At 45.7% G+C, this 17976-nt stretch overlaps 1 protein-coding gene across 1 annotated transcript in view; it reads left to right on the plus strand.

Moving 5' to 3' along the window:
* ZHX2 (zinc fingers and homeoboxes 2) overlaps positions 1-17439 on the plus strand; it is a 180328-nt gene extending 162889 nt beyond the window's left edge. The window contains 1 exon segment of the mRNA XM_070382426.1: positions 16186-17439. The gene's annotated coding sequence lies outside the window, so the exon portion shown is untranslated.
* Positions 17440-17976: the final 537 nt, after the last annotated feature.

Raw genomic sequence — 17976 nt, forward strand, 5'->3', positions numbered from 1 at the left:
CAGGAAGATCCCCTCGAGGAGGGCATGGCAACTCACTCCAGAATTCTGGCCTGGAGAATCCCGTGGACAGAGGAGACTGGCAGGCTGCAGTCCATAGGGTCATACAGAGTCAGACACGACTGAAGTGACTTAGCACACACACAGACACGCTGGTTGTCGGAAACATCACTGCCTGTGGCCTTTGGGCATCTGTCCATTCTAAAGTCTGGTAACAAGGTGACGCGACACAAGGCCTGTTTTGTGTTTGCTGCTATAAGAAACAAACATAAATGATATGTCTTTTCTTTTCCCTTTTGGATTTTTTTTAAGAGCTAAGTGTCCAAATTTGCTGAATAAAAATGTGGGATTGTTTCCTCTAACCTGGAAGGTTTTGAAAGCCCCTGGTGTTTGTGTTGCGGTGGCTAAAGGCAGGTGCCCCCGTGTGTGTCTGATTAAGTAACCCTGCTTGTTGCTGCGCTGATGGGGTCCCCAGAACCCCTTCCAATCTGGACGAGACTGGTATAAATTACGTCTGTGGAGCCACAGAAGCCTGGGTAGGGAGGTTACCATGGTTACTAATGGCCATGTCATCCACATAATGGGACGTGCCACCAAGCCCTTGGTGTGTGCGCTTCACCAGAGGTCTGTGCAAATCAGAACCTGAGTTAAGTTTAGAAAAGGGGCGGGGGGTGGGGGGGAGGATAAGGAGGGAAAGTTCTACCTTGGCCAAAGCCAGTGTATGCCAAGGGCAGCTTAGGACCAGCATGGAGATGCAGGATTTACAGTCTGCCTGGGCTGACTTCTCCAGAGGTCACTCAAAAGGCAACAGACACTCCCCGCCCCCACCATGTCATCTTTAAACATAATGAAAGGTAGAACCTCCAGAATGATGGATAAGGTCCCCAAGAGAGCCTTGGAGAGTACCGTACCTCTTTATTTATGAACTCAGACAACTTTGGCCAGCCATGTCACTCAGTTCATTTATCCAGTCATAAAACGAGGCACCTGGGAAGTAAAGTCCTCTGGAAACCTTATTTTAGCCGGTCCCATCAGCTCTTAGAAGAGCAATTTAACGAGAAGCCAAGCACAGAATGCCATCGTGTCTTTCTCCTTCAACTTTTCAGGAGGAAGTGGTAATATGTTGGGGGTGAGGAAATGGCGCTGGTGATAGGAAGGGGTTAAAGGGCATCATCCATGGTGCCACCTCCCCATCTCCCTCTGGCCATTTTCTTGCTTCTCATAAGACCCTGCTGGGACTTCCCTGGTGGTCCAGTGGTTTAAGACTCCCACGCTCCCAGTGCAGGGGGCCCAGGTTCGATCCCTGATCAAGGAACTAGATCCCACATGCCACAACTAAGAGCCTGCATGGCGCAACTAAGACCCATCGCAGCCAAATTAAAACATAATAATAAAATAACAAATTAAAAAAAAAAAAAAGATCCTACCAGTCCAGCTCATATCTCCCATATTGAAATGAAAGAGCAATTTTTTTTGTCCAATCAGATTCTGTGTGAACGCTTCTAGTTTGCCCTAGATTCCTAATGGTGCATAAACATGTCTACACGATGCCTTTTTCCTCCTACCACATATAGACAGCTGGGTTCAATTCAACTTCACAGATACACTCTGAGCACCTGCGGTGTGCAGAAAACCGCTCTAGGCGCTAGAGAGAACAGGGTGACGAAGACAGAGTTCTCATTCCCCAACCAACAACACTCAACCAACAACAGAGGAAATTACTCTTTCCTTTATTCGCCAGGGTGTTCTGCTGTGTGACGGAGATGAGTACAGCCGTGGGGGAGCACAAGGAGGGGAACCCAGGCTAGGGGTCAGGGCAGGCTTCCTGGAGGAAGGGACAGCTGACTCAGCTGATAGGAAGGAATTAGCCAAGTGCACAGACAAGAAGGGCTTCCCAGGTGGCGCAGTTGGCAAAGAATCTGCCTGCCAATGCCAGAGACGAAAGACACGAGGGTTTGATCCCTCAGTCAGGAATATCCCCTGCAGGAGGAAATGGCAACCCACTCCAGTATTCTTGCCAGGGAAATCCCACAGAGGAGGCTGGTGGGCTACAGTCCATGGGGCCGCAAAGAGTCGGACATGACTGAGCGACAGAGCAGCAGCAGGAACTAGCCATCTCCCTGAAAAGGACAGGAACACACAGGAACATCTTTTTATTTATGGCGAACGCCACAAGAGTATGCTAGAAAATATCCCTAAACGAGATGCTAAGATCTACTCAACACCGGAAGACACCTGATATCCCTAATGGGCCTCCTGATATTTTTCAGACACCACTGTTTTAAGAAAGGGGCCTCAATCTGGCTGCTGGCGGTGCCTGAAAGTTCTCCCAACAAGGCACCCCTTCGAGGAAGCTTTCCACCTCAAAGGGGGAAAAAAAAAACCTCTCCAAAATTACTTCACAGCTTTTATGAACCAAACACAGAGGTCTCTTGAAATTCATAAATATTCAGTGATGTCTTTATTTAAACACATATTTATCTAGGAACCTGCAGTTGAGTGCAATTGCCACACATATAATCCTAGAAATAATGCATGGTTTTGATTTCATTAAAAAAAATAAAAACTTGGGTAAGCAGCTGAGAGCTGATTCTAGGACGGGATTTCCTCTGTGGGAGTGAGCATCCCCCAGCACCACCACCCCGCCCCCAGCCAGTTCCTCAGGCTGAAGCTTGGCAAGGCTCAGGATAGTGTCTGACTGTCCAGGCTCACCTGGCCCTGAGATTAGACGCAAAGATAAGGAATCCTTCCCAAGCCGTGAATGGGGTCACCTTGATTCAGTCTCTGGATCCATCCATTATCAAGCCATTCATTGAGAGACCTGTTCCCATAAGAAGCCAAAAAAGAAACTCCTTTCCTAAAAGTGAGTCAAAATACTTGAGCCAAAGATTGTCAGATGTATGCCTTGATGTTCGGCCAGACAAAGTAGCCCAGCTCTACTTCCATGAAGAATTTCTGTTTATTTGTATATGCCATGTGCTCAGCACTCTTGCCAGCACATCTATTAAGTCATTTAAACTTCATGACAACCCTCTGAGAGAGGTATGGCTCTTTCCTCATTTTCTGCCACGCTATATCGCTTCAGTTGTGTCCAACTCTTTGTGACCCTATGGACTGTAGCCCACCAGGCTCCTCTGTCCATGGGATTCTCCAGGCAAGAATACTGGAGTGGGTTACCATTTGCTTCTCCAGGGGATTTTCCCGACCCAGGGATCGAACCCACGTCTCCGTATCCCCTGCATTGGCAGCTTCTTTACCACTAGCGCCACCTGGGAAGCCCAAGTGTCACTCAGCTGTGTCCGACTCTTGGCAACCCCACGGGCTGTAGCCCGCCAGGTTCCTCTATCCATGGAATTCTCCAGGCATGAATACTGGAGTGGGTAGCCATTCTCTTCTCCAAGGATCTTCCCAACCCAGGGATCAAACCCTGGTCTCCCGCATTGCAGGCAGATTCTTTATTGTCTGAGCCACCAGGGAAGCCCATTTTACGGGAGGCCAAGCTAAGGCTCAGAAATGCTCGCCCTGGTTTCCTCAGCTAGTGACTGGTGGAGCCTGGAGACCCCCTGCTCACACGTCAGTGCACCACCTCGCCAAAGTGCACAACCGTCACCGCCCGGGCTAGACCAACAGGTGTGGTCATGTCTTCATTCTATACGGAACTGAACACTAGTACACAACTATTCACTCACTACTTTGCTGCCTCCTGATTTCTGCCAATTTCCATCTCCTGAGAATTAGGGATGGCTTTGGGGAAGAGGTAAATTCTGTGAAAATGTCAGAAAAAAAATTATTTTCCATAGTTCAACTTGCTTAAAATATTCAAGGCTGCCAAGTCTTGGAGCCTAGCTACAATTTAGGATCCAGGATATGTATGCCCCCATAATCTGTTCAGATTAGCCATCTAAATACAGATGTGTGAACGGATGGATGGAGAAGTGAAAATTTGTAATTAACTATTTCCCTGTCTCTCCTCTACCAGATCCTTGAAGACAGGCACCATTCCCAATTAATCCCTGAATCCCCCCCAGTGCCTGATTCAGAACAGATGCTCTACAGTGGTTTATTGAACCAACCTGAGAATTACTACAGAGAGTTGGCCTCCAGTTATCAGGATCTGGTATTTCAGTCCTCTGCTTCTCCTCATTCTTTTTCCCATCACTCACTAGTCCCATCAGATGACAGCCGTCAGGGGAGAGGAACTGGGGACAGTTTGCTTTCCGTGTGTGAGCAGCTTGAGGGAAAGGTCTGTTGGAGAATCAGTCACTAGCTATTTACTGGGTGATGCTTTTCATGGACTGTACATTAGCCTCACTGCCCTGGTACCTCATGGAGAGTTAACTGCTATCACTTCCTTTTATCTAATTCCAGAGCTTCTCACACTAGGAATTTCCCCTGCACTTTAGGCAGCTTGTAGCAACTTAAGAACATAATGAAATCAAAGCCCTCATTTTTTCAGAGGAAGGATGCTGGCCCCAAGGAGGAGAAATAACTAGCCCAGAGACGTTCACAGTAAGTGCCTTGGCTCATTCATCCACCAGTGTTTGTGGAAAGCCTGCAGTGCCAGGCTCCAGAAGGCTGTGGCACTCAGCGTGTCCCTGCCCTCACGGAGCCCATGTGCTGTGTGCTACGTCATTTCAGTCATGTCCAACTCTTTGCAACCCTATGGACTGTAGCCTGCCAGGCTCCTCTGTCTATGGCATTCTCCAGGCAAGAATACTGGAATGGGTTCCATGCCCTCTTCCAGAGAATCTTCCTGACCCAGGGATCGAACCCACATCTCTTACATCTTCTGCATTAGCAGGCAGATTCTTTACCACTAGTGAGTGCCACCTGGGAAGCCCCAAAGCCCATAGTCTTTGACCAAATAATCTTCCATCAAACAAAAAGGAAACGCTGCCAGGTGACAAGATTTTTTGAAGGAAAGGTGCATGGAACTGTGAGACTATAGAGCAATTAGACCTGATTTAAGGGATTAGGCAAGGTTTCTCTGAACAAGAAGTGGATGAATTGAAATCCAAAAGGTTAAGTAGGAGTTGGCTGGGCAAAGAGGAGAAGCTGTCCAAGCAGAAGAGACAACAGACTCAAAGACAACATACTCCCTGAAACAGGAGGGAACTTGGTGCGTCAGGGAACCTGAAAGGTGGCTACTGTGGCTATGACTTGCCTGAGTTCACACTTCGAAGAAGCGCAGGAGTAAAAAAACGGAATGCTAGGTGGGGTCACATATCATCAAATTATCCCTTGAAACTCCTCTCACTCACCAATAAAGACTATATGTGATTCTGTGTGTATGACCCAGTAGACAAAGTTTGAGACCCTCTGTAATACTTAAGGAAGGAGCGAAAGGAAAGTCATCAGGCTTTCCTGGTGGCTCAGTGGTAAAGAATCCACCTGCCAATGCAGGGGAGACAGGTTCAATCCCTGGTCTGGAAAGATCCCACATGCTGCAGAGCAAGTAAGCACCATGCACCAAAACTATTGAGCCTGTACTCTAAAGCCCAAGAGCCGCAACTACTGAAGCCGGCGGCCCTAAAGCCCATGCTTTGCAGCAAGAGAAGCCCACGTGCAGCAATGAAGACCCAGTGCAACCATAAATAAATAAATAAATCTCTTTTTAAAAAAAAAAAAAAAGGAAAGTCATCTTGCAGATGTCTAGATGTTGTTGAGAACTTTCTTCCCTGGTTGTAAATGGAAGATGGGTGGTAGAAAATTCTAGAACACCCACATGCCCATACATTTGATTCCTTTTTATGATTAAAGTCTCTACAGCCTTAATACTCACTGTATTAGTCAACTAGGGCTGCCAAAACAGCAGAGCATTGACTGAGCATCTTAAAGTACAGAAATCTATTTTCTCACAGTTTTGGAGGCTAAAAGTTCAAGATCAAGGTGCCAGCAAGGTTCGTTCCTGACATGACCACTCTCCTTGGCTTGCAGACGGCCACCTTCTTCGTCCTCACGTGCCTTTCCTTTGTGCATCTACCCTCTTGCTGCCTCTTCCTCTCTTATAAGGATACTCATCCTGTTGGATTGGAGCTCCACCCTTATGACGTCCTTTAACCTTCATTACCTGCCAACATAGGAGACGTAAGAGACAGGGGTTCAATCCCTGGGAAGATCCCCTGGAGGAGGAAATGGCAACCCACTCCAGTATTCTTGCCAGAAGAATCCCATGGACAGAGGAGCCTGGCAGGCCATAGTTCAGAGGGTCACAAAGAGTTGGACACAACTGAAGTGACTTAGCACAGCATGTACACACCTCCTTAAAGGCCCTGAATCTCCAGATACAGTCACCCTGGGGATTAGAGTTCAGCATAGAACTTGGGGTAGGACACAGTTCAGTCCACAGCACTTACCAGTAGACTTGTCTGTTGTTATCAGGACCAAGTGAGATAATATAAGTGAAAGCCCCAGTATAGGGGCGTGGCCTTGGCATCAGCATCTGCTCAATGAACACAACTCAGAAATTGCACAGTCTTCTGCATGTGGAGAACTTGGCCGTCTTGTGTTTCCAAATTGACTGTTTCAGTTGGGGTCCCACTAGTACAAGCCCATGCTTTGGGGTGTTCATGGCACCTGCATCTCAAGGTGGGGATAGGGGGCAGAGGCAACAAGGGGTGACATTTGCTGAGCACTTACTATGCCAGGCACTGCTCAAGCACTTTATGTGTGTTAACTCAACAGCTCTCCATAGACATTATTTTCATTGTCTGATGAGAATGAGTCACAGAAAAGTAACTGGCTCAAGGTCACTGAGCTAGAAAACAGTAGAGCTGGAATTCAAACCCACACTTGTAACTGTGTCGAGAGTCTGCCTGCTGAGTTTAAAACAGGATTCCAAGGAATTTCCCTGGTGGTCCAGTGTTAAGATTTCACTGTCCAATGCTGGCGACTCAGGCTCAATCCCTGATCAGGGAACTAAGATCCCACCTGGTGCAGGGCAGCTAAGCTCACATGCCACAATGAGAGGAGCCCCCTTGAGCTTCAACAAAAAGACCCAGTGCACCCACACACAAAAAAATAATGCATAAATAAAATATAATTCCATTTGCTCAGATTCTTTGAGTTCTACAAGATAATATCCACTGATGGAAAAGGAGCAGGAAGACCCAGTGGACCCTGATTCCTTCTGCCTTTGAACATCTCCAAAAGCAGGGAGCTCTACCTGGTGTACAAGTCTGTGTAACAGGAGGTCCCCAAACCGCTTCAGAGAAAGAGCCTTAGCCAGACGTCCAGAGTTGACCAAGGCCGAATGTGGGGTCAGTTTGGGATAGTGCAAAATTTCCTGCATCCACTGGGAAATGACTTATTCTTTTTCTTTGTCATCCATCCCCCCTCCCAGTAAAAGAAAGTTGGACTCAGAAATGTTATTGAGCTAACAAATCACAGCCACACTGCTTGTGTTTCTGTCTCAGGGACTGCAGCGTTCTCTCTCAAGTCCACGGGGCCCAGGGGACATCCCTACAGGGAAAATTAAGGAGAAATAGAAACAGAAAGCTGGCGCATGGGAAAAGAATTCTAATTGTTTCATGCTTCCCAAAAGGCAGAGTAATAAGGAAACAGATTTTGCTAAAGAATTAGATAGTGCTTTTTAACATTCCAAGGTGTCCCCAAGATATAAAGGGACAGCTGTGGGAGGCAGTGGGTCCCCCCATCCTGGGCAGTGTTCAGGGAGAAGTGCGACATCCACTCAGTGGAAATGTTTGAAGAGTGGCCACAAGGGGCCCAGTGACCTTGCAGTTTCCCCCACAGCTGCGATCTGATGCCCTGGGACTAAGTGACTCATCAGACCATTGGTTCTCTGCACGGGTGAGTGTCCCTGACCAAGTGATAAGATTCCAGGTAGTAGCCCAGGGACTTAGCAAGAGGCCACATAAGTAAAGATCACTGTTGTTGTTCAGTCACTAAGTGGTGTCCAACTCTTTGCAGCCCCATGGACTGCAGCACACCAGGCTTCCCTGTCCTCCCAGAGTTTGTTCAAACTCACGTCCATTAAGTTGGTGATACCATCCGACCATCTCATCCTCTGCCGCCCCCTTCTCCTCGTGCCCACTCTTTAAAAAATCAACAATAAATGAAATGTGAACTTTGTCACCAATCTTGTCTAAGCAGCCACCTCTAACAGTACCGTGCTCTCTTCCTGTGTTTCCTTCATTAACGAACATTTGAGTATCCTCCGTGAGCCAGATGCAGTGGTGGGAGAGATGGGGGTGGGGCAGGGGCTAGCAGTGAACACTGTGGACATACAACTCATCAGGCAATTTGAAGACATCGTGATGACAGCTGCACTGGGCAAGCCCCAGCAAGGGAACATTTAACAAGGCGAACTGAGCGTGTCTGGGAGCAGGGCCTTCTGGGGAAGCGGCCTGCCGCGGGAACAGTGGCACTGCTCAAGGGACAAGGCCACAGGGCTGGGCTGTGTGCCCTCTGTGTCCAGTATCTTCCCAGCCTTACTCGAGAGTGCTGCCAGCTCCCACAGCCCAGCTCCTGCCCACCATGACACACCCTGGGAGAGGTCAAACAAGAACTGAAGCCCAGCGGTTCCAAGAGCCAGGCCCAGAGCCACCCACAGACATCTGGGAACATTGCAAAAACCAAAAAACAGTGACGTTGTCTCCCCTTCTCCGGGTCACCCTTTGGCCTTGCAATCTGGTTTTTGTGGCTTTTTTAATGGTCTTGTTCAGCATTTATTTTTCTTTATTAATACATAGTTGGAGGATTATACACGTTCATACCCATAAGATAGGGAAAAACACATTGTCATAAAAGAAATGAAATATGATTCAAAGAAATAGAACATCCCATGCTCTTGGATTGGAAGAATATTGTTAAAATGACCACACTACTCAAAGCAATCTACATATTTAATGTGATCCCTGTCAAAATACTCATGACATTTTTCACAGAACTAGAACAAATAATCCTAAAAGTTATACAGAACCACAAATGACTCAGAATGGCCAAAGCAACCCTCAGTTCAGTTCAGTCGCTCAGTCATATCCGACTCTTTGTAACCCCATGGACTGCAGAATGCAAGGCTTCCCTGTCCATCACCAACTCCCAGAGCCTGCTCAAACTCATGTCCATCAAATCAGTGATGCCATCCAACCATCTCATCTGTCATCCCCTTCTCCTCCTGCCTTCAGTCTTGTCCAGCATCAGTGTCTTTTCCAATGAGTCAGTTCTTTGCATCAGGTGGCCAAAGTATTGGAGTTTCAACTTCAGCATCAGTTCAGTTCAGTTCAGTCGCTCAGTTGTGTCTGACTCTTGGTGACCCCATGAATCGCAGCACGCCAGGCCTCCTTGTCCATCACCAACTCCCGGAGTTCACTCAGACTCACATCCATCCAGTCAGTGATGCCATCCTGCCATCTCATCCTCTGTCGTCCCCTTCTCCTCCTGCCCCCAATCCCTCCCAGCATCAGAGTCTTTTCCAATGAGTCAACTTTTCGCATGAGGTGGCCAAAGTACTGGAGTTTCAGCTTTAGCATCATTACTTCCAAAGAAATCCCAGGGCTGATCTCCTTCAGAGTGGACTGGTTGGATCTCCTTACAGTCCAAGGGACTCTCAAGAGTCTTCTCCAACACCACAGTTCAAAAGCATCAATTCTTCAGTGCTCAGCCTTCTTCACAGTCCAACTCTCACACCCATACATGACCACAGGAAAAACCATAGCCTTGACTAGACGGACCTTTGTTGGCAAAGTAAGGTCTCTGCTTTTGAATATGCTATCTAGGTTGGTCATAACTTTCCTTCCAAGGAGTAAGCATCTTTTAATTTCATGGCTGCAGTCACCATCTGTAGTGATTTTGGAGCCCCAAAAAATAAAGTCTGACACTGTTTCCACTGTTTCCCCATCTATTTGCCATGAAGTGATGGGACCGGATGCCATGATCCTCATTTTCTGAATATTGAGCTTTAAGCCAACTTTTTCACTCTCCTCTTTCACTTTCATCAAGAGGCTTTTTAGTTCCTCTTCACTTTCTGCCATAAGGGTGGTGTCATCTGCATACCTGAGGTTATTGATATTTCTCCCAGCAATCTTGATTCCAGCTTGTGCTTCTTCCAGCCCAGCATTTCTCATAATGTACTCTGCATATAAGTTAAATAAGCAGGGTGACAATATACAGCCTTGATGTACTCCTTGTCCTATTTGGAACCAGTCTGTTGTTCCATGTCCAGTTCTAACTGTTTCTTCCTGACCTGCATACAGATTTCTCAAGAGGCAGGTCAGGTGGTCTGGTATTCCCATCTCTTGAAGAATTTTCCACAGTTGATTGTGATCCACACAGTCAAAGGCTTTGGCATAGTCAATAAAGCAGAAAGAGATGTTTTTCTGGAACTCTCTTGCTTTTTCCATGATCCAGCGGATGTTGGCAATTTGATCTCTGGTTCCTCTGCCTTTTCTAAAACCAGCTTGAACATCAGGGAGTTCACGGTTCCCGTATTGCTAAAGCCTGGCTTGGAGAATTTTGAGCATTACTTTACTAGCGTGTGAGATGAGTGCAATTGTTCGGTAGTTTAAGCATTCATAGGGGGACAAAAAAAAACAAAGCTGAAGGCATAACCCTCCCAGACTTCAGACTATACTATTGATACAAAGCTAAATAATCAGAACAGCATGGTATTGACACAGAAACAGACACACAGATCAATGGCACAGAATAGCCCAGAGATAAACTCACATACCTATACTCAATTCATCTTTGACAAAGGAGGCAAAACTAGGCAATGGAGAAAAGACAGTTTGTTCGGCAAGTAGTATTGCAAAAGCTGGACAACTGCATGTAAATCAGTGAAGTTAGAACACACTCTCATACCAAACACAAAAATATACTCAAATGGTTTAGAAATCTAAATGTAAGATATGACACTATAAAACTCATAAAAGGGAGTATGGGCAAAATATTCTCAGACATAAATCGTAGCAATATTTTCTTAGTTTCCCAAGGCAAAAGACATAAAAGCAAAAATAAATAAATGGAACCTAATCAAACCTAAAAGCTCTTGCACAGCAATGGAGACTATCAACAAAACAAAAAGGGAACCCCCTGAATGAGAAAAAATATTTTGCTGATTGTGCAATCAACAAGGGGTTAATATCCAAAATATACAAGCAGCTCATACAACTCAATATCAAGAAAACAACCCCATTGAAAAATGGGCAGAAGATCTAAATAGACATTCCTCTAAAAAAGTCATAGAAATGGCCAACAGGCACATGGAAAGATGCTCAATATGCCAATTATATTAGAGAAATGCAAATCAAAACCACAATGAGGTAACATACCTGTCAGAATGGCTATCATGAAGAAGTCTACAAATAATAAATACTAGAGAGGATGTGGAGAAAAGACAACCCTCCAACACTGTTGGAGCACAGGAATGTAAATTGGTATGTAAATATGATGGAAAACAATTAAGATATTCCTTAAAAATCTAAAAATAGAACTACCATATGATCCAGCAGTCCTGCTCTGGAAAAGATGAAAACGCTAAAAGATACATGCACCCCTGACATTCGCAGAAGCACTGTTTGCAGTAGCTGAGACATGTACACAACCCACGTGCCCAGCGACAGACAGCTGGCTTAAGAAAATGTGGCGTGTATATGTGTGTATATAACTCAGCCATAAAACAGAATGAAATATTGCCATTTGCAACAACAGGGATGAACCTAAAGATTATTAGTAAAGTCAGAGAAAGATAAATATTACATGATATCACTTATATGTTAAATCTAAAAAATAACACAAATTAATCTATATAAAAAACAGAAACAGATCACAGACACAGAAAATAAGCTCATAATTACCAAAGGGAAAAGAAGGGGGATGGATAAATTAGGAGTATGGTATTAACAGATACACATTGCTATATATAAAATAGATAAGTGAAGATATACTGTATAGCACAGGAAGCTCTAATCCATATCTTATAATAATCTATAATGGAAAATAATCTGAAAAATAGTATATATATATATATAGGATCACTTTGCTGTATACCTGAAACTAACAGAATACTGTAAATTTACTTCCATTCTTTTTAAAAAATGCCAGATGGAGAACCACGTTAATATTGAGGTTTATCTAAAAGGCAAATTTTTACCAACATGACACTGTAAAGCAATTTTCCTCCAATTAAAAAATAAAAAAACAAAAGGCAACTTTCTACCAGTCACTTAGAGACAGGGTTCAGTTTTCTGTAGGAGAGACAAGATGTGTATAGCCTCACACACACAGGTGAGTTCACATACCCCTAAGGCCATAGTTCTGCACCTGGCTTTCCTCAAGGGAAAATGAAGCAGGACAATATTTCTGGAGCCCCTGTATGTTTTGCACACCTCATCTTCAACCCTCCCAGCAGCTGCTTGGTTGTGGATTGTGGAAATGAGGCTCTGGGAGGCTAAGTAGCTGATCTCAGCACACAGCTCGGAAATGGCTGGCCCTGGACCCGGTTTTCTCTGACTCCACGGTTCTTTCCACTCTGCTCCACCGTGGGCACCCGCAGTCCTGTGCGGAGCTGGCGTTCCTCAGCCTGGTGGGGAATACAAACAATCACTCTTTTCCCACCTTGGGCCTTGTTTCCTGGAGTCTTTATTTATTTGTTTATTCTTATCTTGACTGTGCTTGGGTCTTCCTTGTGGCATGTGGGCTTAGTTGCCTCACCAGGGATCGAACATGAGTCTCCTGCATCAGAAAGCAGAGTCTTAACCACTGGACCACCAGGGAGGTCCCTCCTGGAGTCTTGAGAGCTGTTCAGATGGACATTCAGCCAGAAGCAGCCTCCTTTCCAAAGGCGATAAAAGACCCCGTTTGCTGAGGGAAAGCTGTTGTTTGCGGAGCACAGCAAGGAGCTGACTGTGGCCCACATACCCGTCCTGGGTGTGTGTCTGCATGGTAACAGCAACAAGGCATGTGGTCCTCTCTGGGTGCCCAGGGCCGCCCAGCCCCCATCTTTTTTTTTTTAATTGAAGGATAATCGCTTTACAGAGTTTTGTTGTTTGCTGCCAAACATCAGCATGAGTCAGCCACAGGTATACATATCAGCCCGTGTCTTTGAAGCAGACCTGCACTTTCCTGTCACCTTGTGGCTCCGTGCAGGCAGCATCTGTGCACAAGGCAAGGAGACCAGACCCAGCTCGGGTGTTGGGAGAGGCAGTTAAAGTTGGATTAGCTCCAGGGGAATCCAGCCTCCACCACTTACCACTTGCCTGATGTCATTTGCTCACTAAACCCCATCTCTTCACCGCAGAGCAGGCCTACCTCTGAGGTTACCAGGTTACCATAAGGAGTAAATGAAATGACCCCTGTTGGCACTTAGTATCAGGCCTGGCTCATAATAAGCATGAGATACATTTAAGCTACTCTCACTGTTGTCGCAACCATGATTGTTATTACTTTTGACTCTGCTGCTGAGCAGTTATGTGACCTGGGGAAATCACGTTTCCTCCCCAGGCTTCCTTTTTTTTCCCTTGTGAAAGAAGTAATGTTGGCAGCATCACCTGCCAACATCATAAGGATCCCTGTGGCTTTTACAATTTTATGCCTTTTCCTGGATCCCTTTTGGGTGGTAACAGATCCCAAGGACACCCCTGGAATCTGATTTCATTCACAGACAGTTTCTTTTACAAGTTTTTTTTTTTAATTGAAGGATAATTGCTTTACAATATTGCATTGGTTTCTGCCATACATCAACATGAACCAGTCATAGGTATACATATGTCCCCTCCCTCCCGAACCTCCTTCCCACCTCCCCCCGCTTCAGGCTATTACAGAGCCCTGGTTTGAGTTCCTTGAGTCATACAACAAATTCCCATTGGCTATCAATTTTATATGTGGGTAGTATACCGGCTCCTTCCTCCCCTCTGCCTTCCCGTGTTACAAGTTGATTTCTTAACTGCAGTATTCAGCCTTACTATCAGGAGTACTGATGAAATGTGGGTACCTTTGACATCCAGACGTTGGGAATGACACAGTATAGTTGATCTGCTGATGCCTTTGGCTGAGAAGTCTGCTCTTCTTGCTCTTGGTCCCCACACACACACACACACACACACACACACACACACACAAAGGCTTCTCAGGGCCTTCTCAACCAAAGAAATGACCACGCAATAACAAGCTGTGACACGGCCTTACCAGGGACGAGGCAACGAAAAAGCCAGTGGCTTCAGGAATCTGCAGACCTGATCCCCTTCCAGCCTTTCATGGAATACTGACTGCACACTTCACAGCCCCCAGCCCACCCTTGGATTCCCTGGCTCCCCGGAGCCCACAGTGGAGATGGAGTTCTGTCTTGGTTTGCCAAGGCTGCCATCCAGTACCACAGACTGGGTGGCTTAAACAATAGGAATTGATTCTCCCACAGTCTGCAGACTAGAAGGCTGGTGTTGGCAGAGTTGCCTCCTTCTAAGGGCTGTGAGGGAGCGTGTGTTCCTTGCCTCTCTCCTAGCTTCTGGCGGGTTGCTGGCAGTCCTTGGTATTCCTTGGCTTCTAGATATATCACCCCAGTTTCTGCCTTCATCTTTCCGTGATGTTCTCCTTGTGTGTCTCTTTATGCGCAAAATTCCCCTTTTTATTAGGACAGCAATCCTGTGGGATTAGGCCCCTCCCTGTAGACCTCATTTTAATGGTTATCACCTCCATAAAGGAATCTCCATATAGTTACATTCTTTTTATATGTATATATTTGTTTCTTTATTTGGCTGCATCAGATCTGCACAACTACATCAATTGTGGTGTGCGGGCTCCAGTGTGTGCAGGTTCAGTACTTCCGGCACATGGGCTTAGTTGCCCCACAGCTAAGGGGCAATTGTGGAATCTTAGTTCCCTGATCAGGGATCGAACCCTCATCTCCTGCATTGGAAAGTGGATTCTTAACCACTGGACCACCAGGGAAGTCCCCAAATAGGGTTACATTTTGAGGTATTAAGGGTTAGAAAGTCAACATATCTTTAGGGGTAAAGAAGAGACAGTTCTACCCATAAGAAGGTCCTTGGACTATTTTCATTACTTCAAAGTCTGTAAGAATTAAACACTTCTCCATGCTGACTCTTAATAAACACTATTAAGAGAACAGGCTCTGGAAATTGCCTGAGCTGGAATTTGGGTTCTTCCACTTTCTAGCTGGGTGATCTTAGGCAAGTTTTTCAGCTTCTCTGTGCTCAGTTTCCTTACCTGTAAAATGGGAATAGTAATTATATCTACACCTCTTAGGGTTGATAGAAACATTAAAAAAATACATTTTTTTCTCTTTTTATTTTTTAACTGGAGTACAATTGCTTTACTGTACAATTAAGTGAATCAGCTTTGTACAATAGAAACTAACACAGCATTGTAAAGCAATATTCCAATTTAAAAAATTATAAAATTTTAAACATAAAAATAAAGAGATAAAAAGACACTTTAAATTTCTCATCTTATGTATTACCATTATATATACTATCATATTTGGAAAGGGCTTCATCTAACAAATACAACACAAGGATATATAATACACATGCCAGACACTATTTTAAGTGCTGTTTTATATATCAGCTTCTCATCACAACTACTTTACCAGGTGGATGCTATTACCATCCCTGTTTTACAGGAGCAAAACTAAGCCCTAGAGAGACTGTGACATGTGTATGGCCCCGTGGCAAGTATATAGAGAAGTGTTAGTCACTCAGTCGTGTCCAACTCTTTGTGACCCCATGGACTAGGGCCCTCTGGCTGGGCTCCTCTGTCCTTGGAATTCTCCAGGCAAGAATACTGGCATGGGTTGTCATTTCCTTCTCCATACAGAAAAGTCAGGACCAAAATCCAGACTTGTCTGATTCTGGTGTCTTTGAGGAACCATGGTGACTGGCTGCCTATCCAGGAACAAGAAAAGGGTCTTGTCATGATGAAATGAATCACCTCCTTCACTTGCCCAGAGAGTCATCCTGTTTTCAAAGGCCTTATTCTGAAGGCGCTTAACATAATGTCAGACCATGCTCAGGACACACACTCATTTCTTTAAAACAGGCCCCACATGTGAAGGGCATCTGTCGTCCTCTGACCCCAAGATGACTTGGGAAGTGTCTCCCCACGACAGCCAGGAAGAGGCCACCTCCCCACCTCACCCTGATGCCTTGCATGCAGGGAATGATGGTCATCTCCCTGACATCTTGCCTCTCTGGTCTTGTGTCGTCCTTCTAGGGAAGTCCATCAGAACTGCCGTGCTGATGCAGGGAATAATCTGTCTTCAAAGAAAGAAGAGAACTTCTCTCCCCGGCTGAGGGCCGCCCTGGCCTGAGACTCCAAGTGGAACGACTTCGCTGCGTGTGCCTGCCGCTGCCTCTGCGCACACGCACCTCCCCGAGGCCCGGTGGGAACTGCTCCTAGTGCCAAAGTCCTACTACTGCGTTTTCCACGGGTCCCTGTAAATAGCTGGCTCCTGCGCCCAGGCCCCCACCTCTTGCTATACTGGAACCAATTTGTACAACATGGGAATTTTGTTACCTTTTTAACCGAGGGCAACTTCCTTTTCCAGCTCTACCATTGTAAGGTCTTTTTTCCAGGAGGGAGGGCTGATCACATGTGCTTTTCTTTTTTTTTCCTTTTTTATTTTTATTAATTTGGGGGAGGGGGGGTGTTAGCATTAGTGCCATTATATCTACTGGATTTTAGGTAGGGCGAGTTCGTTTTTAAAGATAGTTTGCAATTTGCGAGATTTCTTCCGGGGAAAAGGGCTGGGATTCAGGCCTCTGTCTGAGCTTGGAGAGGGGTTTACACATGACAGATCTTCCAAATCAAATCCATTTCTATAGTTCTTCCCCAGCTGCCTTTGGGGGTCCCTGTTTAGCCAGGCACAAGGCTTTCTGAACTGCCCCAGGCCAGTCTGGTTTTTTCTGATGGCCTGGCCTCTGAGGTCAGACCTGGGGCCAGGAGAGCTGGGTGGCAGGTGGCTACCCTCTGAGCCCCTTTTTAGAAACCAGCAGAAAGGGCTCACAAGTGCATTAGCATTATCATTAATTTTGTGAAAGTAAAACAAAAAGAGATTGTGCTATCTAGATGGTACAAAGATGAACAGCTTTGGTTTTCATTTCTGTTCCTAACTGCCTTTTCTCAGTGTGGTATTGGACAAGATTTCAGCTTGAAGCTTCACCACGAATTGATTTTTTGTTTGTTTTGTTTGTGTGTTTGTTTTGGGCCAATTTTAGATTCATGAGTGCACTTTTTTTTTCCTCAGTTAGTCCTAACTTCTAAAGAAGAAAAACCAAGAGACACATCCGGTGTAAATGTTGCAATATAAATTGTGTTTGCAGTCCCTTCCCCCCATCCCACTGCCCCCTATTTGAGTACACTGCACAAATAAAATGTTAGGGAGTTTAAAAAAAAACAATTTTTCTAACTTGTTGCTCATTTGTTGTAACTCAATAAAGCAAAGACTAAACATTTTTATAACCTTTTCCTCTGTTCCTGGTTCTTCATTGCTGTCTGGCTCCCAGGGCACAGCACAAGGGTTCCAGCTCACCCACCCCACCCCCGATTCAAATCCATTATGGCCACATTCCTCATCTTTCGTCCTGCCTCAAGTGAGGTCATCGCAGGGTTTTCGGCGCAGAGGGGACTATAAAAACCAGGGGTCAGTGTCAATGTGGGAATCGTCATCGCATCTCTGTGACACAGAGAAGTGATAGGCCTACACTTCTCCCGGTTTTCATAAATAGATTCACAAAACACTGCAGAGGGGACTTTCCTGGTGGTCCAATGGCTGAGACTCTGTGCTCCCAATGCAAGGGACCCGGGTTTGATCCCTGGTCAGGGAACTAGATCCCACACGCCACAACGAAGATCCAGGGCAGACAAATAAACATTTTGTTCAAAATTAAATTAAAAATTTAAAAATGCTGCAGAGCACGGGTGTGGGAATGAGGCCTGTAGGCCACTGCTGCCTCTTGGGTGACCTCAGGTAAGTCACTTCCCTCCTGGGCTGCTGGGGACCAA

This window comes from Bos mutus, chromosome 14 (genome assembly GCF_027580195.1).
Source record: "Bos mutus isolate GX-2022 chromosome 14, NWIPB_WYAK_1.1, whole genome shotgun sequence".
In the NCBI taxonomy this organism is placed as follows: Eukaryota; Metazoa; Chordata; class Mammalia; order Artiodactyla; family Bovidae; genus Bos; species Bos mutus.